This window comes from Pundamilia nyererei, unplaced genomic scaffold, assembly GCF_000239375.1.
Source record: "Pundamilia nyererei isolate P.nyererei 1_Seehausen unplaced genomic scaffold, PunNye1.0 scaffold00046, whole genome shotgun sequence".
NCBI classification, from domain to species: domain Eukaryota; kingdom Metazoa; phylum Chordata; class Actinopteri; order Cichliformes; family Cichlidae; genus Pundamilia; species Pundamilia nyererei.
The window spans coordinates 1,466,304-1,473,860 of NW_005187447.1; positions in this window are offsets into that span (position 1 = coordinate 1,466,304).

Consider the following 7,557-nt stretch of genomic DNA (forward strand, 5'->3'; position numbering starts at 1 on the left):
TAGATAGATAGATAGATAGATAGATAGATAGATAGATAGATAGATAGATAGATAGATAGATAGATAGATAGATAGATAGATAGATAGATAGATAGATATTAATCTCAGCTTCTGCTAAATCAAGTGAGAAACTTTCCACATTGTTGTACCTTCTCCTGAAATTACTTTTTCTAGCAAAGAAATAAAAATCCCATAACATGCTAAAATTATCATAAATATAAAAGTATTGAGAATTGGCACAGTTTTTCAGTTAATAATAATTAATGAAGACAATTATATTATTTACCTTTACAAGGAATACAGAATCATAAGATTTATTGGAGTCATTTTTAAAATATAAATATTTTCTAAAACAGCTACTCTTTAAAATCACTATTAAACTGAATCATGACATCTAACACAACGCATGGAGTTAATAAATAAATAAAAATGAAACATATGCTTGACAAGACAAACGGTATACCTCTCTCTAAATGTTTATTAATGCTACTGAGCGATCGTAGGTCAAGAGTTGGCAGTTCGTCTTGTAATCGGAAGGTTGCTGATTCGAGCCCCGGCTCGGACAGTCTCGGTCGTTGTGTCCTTGGGCAAGACACTTCACCCGTTGCCTACTGGTGGTGGTCAGAGTCCGGCTGCCTCGCCTCTGTCAGTGCGCCCCAGGGCAGCTGTGACTGTAGCTTGCCATCACCAATGGGTGGATGACTGAACATGTAAAGCGCTATACAAATACAGGCCATTTACTACTGCTGAATATGATAAGGTAAAAAGCTTTTAACATACATCTCAGATAAACTACTGTTTGTGAGGATTAATAGTATCTTTTGTACCATCTTCACAATGTGACTCCTTGGGAAAAAGAAACAAGAAATTATATAGTGTTTACATGAAGGTCCTTTTATTTATCAGATGTAATACCTGAAATGATTTATTTAACTGAATTGAAATGATTAGGCTCTGATTACCCTGAGTTCTACAATACTCCTACAAAGGGAACTGGCCATCAATAAAGGTGCAGATTTGGCTCTTATAGTGCTGAAATGTGTACACCATTACATCTAATAATGCTTAAGCCAACATTTGCACTTGCATAGAACAACTGGCCAGGAGCACTGTGGAGGTGATTTCCAACCTGGACAAAATTTAGCACACTTTGAGCTCCCTCTGCTGTTTCAGGAACTCACTCTAGCATAAGCACATAGGCTTTAAGGCATGTAGACATGGAATTGGCAACTCATGTGACGGTGCTTATCAAAGCATATGATTAAAACAATACAAAAATAACATACAACATTAAAAATCGAATATACATTCGTCCAAATTAATTACATTCTATGTGCTCAAATGTTGCACATGCTGGACGTATTTCCCCTCTTTGTTGTGACGAGATTTTGGGGTCATTAATCAAACAAAAGTAATCCAGTACATTGCTGAATTACTCCCAGGAGAAAGTAATTTGTTTAACATTACTCTTACGTTTCTCTGTAAAATGACCTGAAACACATTGTCTCATGATTACCAGGTAACAATATAAACCTATAGGCTACAGTAACACACGCCAACAAATATCCCTACAGCCTGAATGCACATCACTACTTTTACCTGTTGAACTTCCGGGTCTGGCTGCTGGGCTTTGGGCGGCATTGAACTACTAGGAGAGAACCAGTTCTCCAGTCCCATCCCTAATAATTATCCCACTCTGACCTACAGCGTAGCACTACTATACAAGTGATAGAGCCAGTGTACCAAAATAATTACCTCTTCACTCTACACCCACCCACAGCCTCACTTCAACTGACATTTTTCAGTTAGTAACCCCTGATTTGTTATTCTTGCATCTTAATACTCACTCAGTGACTTGTATTTCATGCGTCTCACACATTCCTTGATGTCATTTTGCAGCTCAGGGAGTGTTTCCTTGAACCCCATCATCAACTCCAGCTCTCTCCTCCTGTTTCAGCCGCTTCCTCTTGAACTTCTCCTCATTTCTCAGGTGGATGTCATCTCTGAATGTCAGGTCCAAAGGAATGACTAGCAGAGTAACATGAACTCCTACTGGGCTCAGTGAAATCTCAACTCGTCGGCCAGAAACCTCCTCCTCTTGCACTTGACATTGTTCATTCTGACTAGATGCAAAGACTTCTTTATGCAGGAGAGTATTTCCTGTTGCACTCTTTCCAACAGTCTTCTGACCAAGCAGTATTATTCTCAGTTCCTGTAGCTTATTACTGGAAACTGAGAAGAAGACAGCTGTCAGAGCAAAGTGAAATGGGAAAATGTCATGTTGCATATGATCTGAGTGAGGATGCTCTGTCACTGGTAAGATTATACACTTCTGTCTATATTGTCCATTTTGAGGGGTGAGGGGTGGTCGTTTCTGAGTTCGGTAAGATGTAATTACCTGGACATTGTGTTAAAGCCAAGTTATTTGACATGTGACAGACACTATACTGCTATCATTACTGAATAACCATACCGTGTCTATTACAGTCACTCATATCCTCTAGCATTTTCAACAAAAGGTACTGCTGTTCTTTTGAAGTATATTTCTGTGTTTTGTTCATCTCTAATATTTATTTAATATGAGGGTGTGGAAACAGCGCTGACATTGCGGCACGTTTTTACTTGTGACACTGATGCTAGGTGATAGTGAAGCATACCTCCAAGGGATTCTCGTGTGGCCTTGACTTGACTTTGCCTCAGCATTGCTCCTTCTTTCACCTTCCTTCTTCTCTCTTCGAGGGTCTGAAATATCTGCTGGTCTGGAACAAAGTAGCCCCACCCATTTGCTGCCACAGTCTCAGTGATTTTCTCCAGCAGCTCTGAGATTTGTGTACCATCACTTGCATTCTTATTATCAACTACATGATATCTATTTCCACATTGTTCAACTAGAGACTGTAGGGCCTCCCCCTCTCCTTCGATGTACTGCTCTATGCTGTTTGTTTCTAGCCAGTCTCCTCTGGTAAAAACTATAATAGTGTGTCTCCACACTCCATCACCAAGAAGCTCCACATGTGATGTCACTGCATCTAAGTGTGTAGCATTAAATGACGCATCTGCATCTATCACCAGGAGGAAGGCATGGGGCCCAAACAGATGCTGCGCATCAGTTCATCTTTGATCACTTCAGGAGTGTCGAACACAGGGAAGCCTTTCCACCAGCCTGGTGTGTCAACAAGAATGATTTCAGTTTTAGCCACAAAACCCCGACAGGCAACAGAATTTGGCGTTCTTTTTCCATCTTCCTGGTCTTTGTACCCCAAGATAGTGTTCCCTACAGAGGTTTTCCCAACATTACGGCTTCCCAGAAGAATCATCTGTAGGAGTAGTTTATCTCTTCTGTTATCGGACAATACAGTTATTAGGCTTGGAGCTCACATGTAAGTTCATGTAAGTTATTAAATTCAGATACAATGATTAAATTCCCATAGTTCCGATATATTTTAGTGGACATTTGCAATACACCATACTGACATCTATAACAACATTGAGAAAAGAAAAATCACTTTTTTTTAATTCATATTTTTTGTGGCTTCTCAAGATATTATTTAACCTGACATTTTATAGATCAGTTTTTCATTTTCTGTGCTTTCTAAAAGAGTTTTTAAGTTTTTAAGTTAAGTTTTAAGTTTTTAACATTTACAAAGTTCCCCTATGACATCTCTCCACCTGTACTTAAAAAAAAAGTTTGTCATTTTACAAGACTTTCATGTGGTGGATGTTTTCCTGGACTGAAACTATGTACTGTGCTGCCTATGCAGTAATCTGCACAAGGATGCAAGAGCATTCAATACAGGAAGCTTTTGCTCGAGTGCACCTTCTGTCAAACTCACCTGGAATGAGTGCTTTCATGTCATGTCTTTGGTCCTCGGCCTTCTTCCTTCTCTCTTCTGCCCTCTCACCTACCTCCTTTTGCTTCTCTTTGATGACCCGGAAAATGTGCTCTTCTACCTTGTAGTAACTGCCACCATTGCCATCTTCTGCAGCAACTTTGTGACCTGAGATAAGTTACTCTTGTCCTTGTTGTTAAATACATGGTACCTGTTCAAACACTTTTCTATTAACCACTTGAGTGCCTCTCCCTCGCTTTTGATGTGTTCTTCTATTGTCTTTTCCCAGAGGAAATCCCCAAAGGTGAACAGCATAGTGCATCGCCAAACCCATTCACCCAAGAGCTTCATGTGCTCCCCCACACTCATCTTTTGCTCCACAGAGAAAGCTGAGTCTGTTGGAATAACGAGGAGAAAAGTATTTGGTCTAGGCAGTTTAAACCTTTGATTGTCCCCGTCTGGGATCTTAGAGAGGGAAACACAACTCCTTCATCCAGGAATATCAATCACAGTGAGCTTCCTGCCTTCCACAACTTCATGTCTCACTTCAGACTGAATTGATCTACTTTGACCACACAACCTAATCCTAACCATTTAAAAACAAAACTAAATTACCCGTTTGTTTATATCCATACCTTTAGCTGAGAAGATCAAGAATATAACTGCAACGTCAACAAGACTTAAGAATAAAGAGAAAAAACAAAAATTGCTTTGTTGAGCAGTTTTTCCTCTTGTTTATGTTCAAGGTACACAAAACAGTTTGAAGTGGAATTTTGAGTCATTTGATATGTGTGTGATGTGTTTTTGATAGCCTGCAGGAATTCAATCCATTTTGCCCTTCTGGCCAAACATAACTCAGGTTTAACTGGTTTTATTGTGTTTATGACATTTATTTTCCCTGTTCCATAAATGCTAATATTATTGCACAAAAATAATAGCAATAATGGGCAATAAACAGTGTAATCTTAATTATATCAATGATTTATTATATTTAAGATTTTAAAAAATTATTAATATAACATATCAGTATTTTATGCATGAACTTATCAAGCTTTAATCTATGAAAGCTAACTTTTCATGAGCTTGATTTACTTCTTTGCTTATATCTCTCTCCTCAACGTCCCCGAGCTGTCAGCAGAAGTCAGAATGGACAAACTCTATCTCCAGTTAAAATATTTGAGGAAAATAGGTATTCAGGCATATTCTACTGCCAGTTCACACAGACTGTATGAAGTGAAGCAAAGCCAGCAAACACAGTGTATAGATTGGTGTAACAGTGCAGTCTAACTGGTTTTATAGATACAGTAACTTGAGAACTTAATCGTGATATCAGTATAGATTGGTGTAACAGTGCAGTCTAACTGGTTTTATAGATACAGTAACTTGAGAACTTAATCGTGATATCTGTGCAGACTTAAAATGAAGAAACCAACACGCCAGCGACTGTAAATAATAGAAGTTATGCTTAAGGTAATTGCTTTCAAAAGTTTTATTTTCCTATTTATAACGGTTAAGATTATTATTTATAAACTTTAGTAGAAAAAAGTCATATTTGCCTCAATGATTTTACTTGCTGTGCAGCACTTGGGTTCTAGTCTGTTTTGTTTAAATCGTTTTATTTATGCTACTAAAAATAAAATGATTGACGTGAGTTAAATTGATGAACAAAACATTAATCTCATAGCACATAACAACAGCAAACACAAGCAAAGTAACATTGTGTCTGTTATCTCAGCAGAGTTCAAGGTCCCACACATCCCAGCCGCTTCTTTGAACCAAAGAAACAACTGAAAAACACAATTTCTTCTTAAAACCATGAGATACTTTCACCTGTGATTTGGCAGACATACAGCATGAATAATTTAGATTATAGTGATTTTGTATAAGGTTTTTGGTTGTCAGTATCAGTCTGCTGAGTTCTTGCACATGATACTCCAGTAGCATGAGAGTCCCAGTAGAAGTAAATTTAAATAAAGTTCTCGCTGTCATTGTCTGCATTTAGGACATTTTTAGAAAGTGAAGCATTTGTTTTACCATGAAAAAAAGTCATTTATATATTCTTTTTCAGCCCAAAAGAAGATAAAAGTAGGATAAAAATATTATAACAAGAATACTCATCATTTGATTTAATTTGAATAACCAAGTGAAAATCTGCGATAAGCTATATATTTATTTTTGTTATTTTTTTCAAATGAATGGGGTACATTTTATCTTGATATATGATGATGTAATACCTTGTCAGATTTCACACAGAGAAATTAACAACCGTTTTTAAAATGTTTTGTTTACATTTTGAGATAAACAACATACTAAATGGCCACAAGACCAGTGTTTTACATTTGGGTTAAAAAAGTCACACAGATTTAACAGGAGCAGCAGTAATGATTCCCCATCATCAAAGTGGCTTCAGAAGCAAAGTGTCAGATAGTATAAGTGTGCATTGTTTTGGAGTCAAATTAGGGTTTGTTTGTTTTTTTTGCTCATGTTAGAATGAGCAGGTTACAAAACAGAAAAGAAAAGATGCCAGACACCACAAGGATTTAGGTTTATGAAATATTGTTCAGTATTGTTTAATCAAGGGAAAATGCAGTATTCATGTACCAGCAAACTCAAAAATTTAATTCAGTGAGAAGAGTGTTTATCCATAAAAATAACACATGGAGAACCAGTAGAGTTGAGAGAGATTCTGAAACACAGGCAACAGAAATGCAAACATTTCTGTTATAAAGTAGGGGGTTGGTTGCACTTACTTAAACATCTCACTGGATATTGCATCAATTTCATGAAACAGAAACAGTTGTTATTCTTATGTAATACAAAAGGCATGAAGATGCAATAACAGTTATTGTTAGAGGAAAGCATAAAAGGGAGCAGGGCTAAAAATATACTTCATCTGTTAACTTAGTAGAGGGATCAAAATGAACTATTTCCAGAAACTGTAAACTAATTTGGACATCTGCAAAAACAATTAATAATTGTTAACTATTTATAACAGAAGGAGGCAGTAATGCAAATGTAAAAGATGTGAACTGCCGTAAAAACACAAAGAAAAAGAACAACCTGCTGTGCTTTGTGGCTCTCTAGTGGAGGAAATGGCAAACAGCAGAAACTTTAACCCAAGATAGTTTTTAGGGAGATACAAAGATGTCTGAAGTGTTTTAGTAGTTCATGGTTGAGCTGTAAAATTACATTAGAAGTTATTTACAAGGTTATTGGACAGAGAAATGAGGCACCAGGGACACACCTGAAATGAAGAAGCTCAATAAATTTTATCTGGTTAAAAATATAAAACTACAGATCCAGTTCTAACAATGGTTTCTTAACAATTATTAGTTCCTTAATAATTAGCTAATTAGTTGCATAAAAATAATTTTAAATCACTTGGATATTAAATGAAATTTGCATATAGGCCTACTTGTGCTTTGCTTAATTCTTTTCTTTTCATGCAGTTTTCTACTTTTACTCTGCTGCAGAGACAAATATTGTGCCTCATTATTTTTATGTGAGAGCACAGTCATGCCATGAGTTAAAATGTCTTCATGTGAAACCTATCCAGCACTAACTAACTAATGCATAATGATTGTTATACATTTAAATTACCTAACAGCATATAAAAACACAGGGGACTTAGTACTTGTGACAGAAATTATCGCTATTTTCTAAATGTTTTCTATTTCTATTTTATAAATTTTCCAAATAATTAATTAAGAAAATAATAATAATAATA